Source organism: Poromitra crassiceps, assembly GCF_964638095.1.
Source record: "Poromitra crassiceps genome assembly, chromosome: 20".
Taxonomy (NCBI): domain Eukaryota; kingdom Metazoa; phylum Chordata; class Actinopteri; order Beryciformes; family Melamphaidae; genus Poromitra; species Poromitra crassiceps.
Window position 1 is genome coordinate 17,626,224 of NC_139637.1, and position 2,500 is coordinate 17,628,723.

General features: G+C 36.4%; 1 pseudogene across 1 annotated transcript in view; it reads left to right on the plus strand.

Moving 5' to 3' along the window:
• The window catches only part of LOC310794910 (serine/threonine-protein kinase SBK1 pseudogene), an 8,611-nt pseudogene that overhangs the window by 50 nt on the left and 6,061 nt on the right, over positions 1 to 2,500 (plus strand). The window contains exons 1-2 of the transcript XR_014553959.1: positions 1 to 86; positions 1,932 to 2,094. The exon at positions 1 to 86 is cut by the window's left edge and continues 50 nt beyond it. The product of XR_014553959.1 is annotated as a serine/threonine-protein kinase SBK1 pseudogene (transcript). The remainder of the gene's footprint in view (positions 87 to 1,931; positions 2,095 to 2,500) is intronic.

Below are 2,500 nucleotides of genomic sequence, written 5' to 3' on the forward strand. Positions count from 1 at the left end.
GTGAGCGAGTGTGAGTCATTACATGCGTGTTTGGTTTTCCTGTTTTCGTACTCGGCCAGCTGCATTGGAAACAGATTGTGATAAAGGTAAGACTGGAAAGTGATAACATCTCAAATCAAAAGTTGCTGCTGCTGCTGCTGGTACTACTAGGCTACTACTATTTACTACTAATGCTAATAGCTGGATAATAAAATATGATCATTAATTAAATGTGATCATTACATGTCCCGCTTGCACAATTTTGCCATGTACCACCAGTACAAATTCCCACTATGATGCACAGTAGCCTACATTGTTCTAAAAATAGCCAACTTTTAGATCAAGTTCATTCATGAGAGGAAATGTAACTCTTTTGTGACAACATTGCCTTATCTGAACTTGCAAGTGTCAATATTGCTACAAATAAGTTGTAAGTTGTATAAGTTGAACTTCACATTTTTAAGACTTTCTTTTGATAGAATTCCTTTATTCCCTTGGCATAGTAAACATGTGAAAAGTTGCAAGTTTAAATTAAATTGTAATGTCAATACAAAAGCATGAATACATTAATACTGGAATTGTTGGATGGAGAATGTATTTTCTAAGAATACAGTCATTGCTCCGGTTGAAAAGTTCTTGTCACCATCTCTTTTAAAATCATAACGTTTCATTTTATACAATGTTATAATAACCAAACACAATAGCTTATGCTGTGTTCAGTCTCTACTGTGTATGACACATGTAAAACATAAGAAAGACTAAATCAATTGTCAATTTAAAAAAAAAAAAAAAAAAAAAAACATTTATCTGCAAAGATGTGAATTAATCGTTGAACTTTTGCATGCTCTGTAAAGCTCAGAAAATTTACATTTGAGAAATTACGAGGACATTAATAGGTCAACCAGACCTGGGCCTATTACTCCATCTTACACTGAAGCAGCATTGATTCAGACTATCTGAAACATGTATAATCATTTATATAATAATTCTATATTTTTTAACATGCTATGAAGCATTTATAAATCCATGTTAATTTTGTGCGCAATACCAACTATATGAATTTGTGAGGCAGGGTGTGGCACAGTTTTTGTGTTAAATATAACTTCATCTGAAAAATGTAGTACTCAAAACACACCCCAAATTCTAAACCTAATGCTAGAATGTAATACTGTATTATGTTGATTGACTGATATGCATCTTTGTCTTTTACTGCATTAGGGATAACTATACAGTCATATGGGAGTTGAAAGCATATGATAACTTTGTCTCATAAGTATTAATTGTCCAATTCATTTTCCATTTCATAAAAATGGAAGACAATTGAGCTATGAATGACATATGTCATAATATTTTCTGGTAATGAAACAGTATAATTTGATATTTGTGATTATTATGCTAGATCAGGGTTTCTCAACTGGTAGGTCGGGACCCAAACGTGGGTCGCGGGGCCATTTTGAGTGGGTCGCGGATGAGTGCATGAAAAGAAAACGTTCTACTCCTTGAGTTGAGGACACTGGCATCCGCGGCCGATATTACTGTCTTTCAGAGGCTGTAGCAGGCTCCTTTTTAGAGCCAGAGTGAAGATCCTGCTATTATATGAAACGAGAAGACCTACAGTAAGGCATCCATTATTTGGTACCAATCTTGTCATGCTAGCTTGACGGGTAGGAAACTAAATAATGCTCCAGTTAGGCTCAATTTTGGCGAGGGAAAAATCTGAAATTTGTGTCGTGAATTAACATGTGGGTTGTGAGTATGACGTAAGGCTAGACCAGTTCAGAACCACTGGACTTGTAGATGACTGATCTATAGACAAATTTGTGATTTTTTTTTTATCACACCCAAATTTAACAAAATATTTCTAGTTTGTCCTATTAGAAATGATCAGGCAATGTCATTTTATTAACAGAATCTCTCTCTCTCTCTCCCTCCCTCTCTCTCTCCTGTTACAGATGATTGATTTAGACCTTGCCGACGGCAGCCTGATCGATGAGCTGATGGAGCTGACGGCTCAGAGCCTCAGTCACCTGGAGATCCAGGAGCACTTCAACGTCATCAAGGAGATCGGCCGGGGGAAGTATGGCAAGGTGCTGCTGGTCACACACCGCTGCAGGGGTATGACCGCACTTTCACTTGTTCTTCCATGGATTATATTTTCATTTTTCAAGTTATAATCTGCAGCATTTTCATATAAATAAATATCTGTTCGCCAGTTGATTGATGATACAGTACTACACAATAGTGAGTCAACTGATGTCCATCTATATGTCTTTTTTTTATGTCTCCTTTAATTAATGATTCAATATAGCATGTAGCCAGATACAGTATATTTGGTGCAGGAGCACTATAGGAACACTCATACTGTAGGTCCACTGTGTTTAATTTTCCATTTGGTCATAAGTCAAAATAAATGGTTAAGCACACCAATCTCCAAAACAAATGTGTGTCCAAAAAACAGTCCACAACTATACAATCAACAATGAAGCACTGTTGCTTTAAGAGACTGGAGGCACCTCTCTTG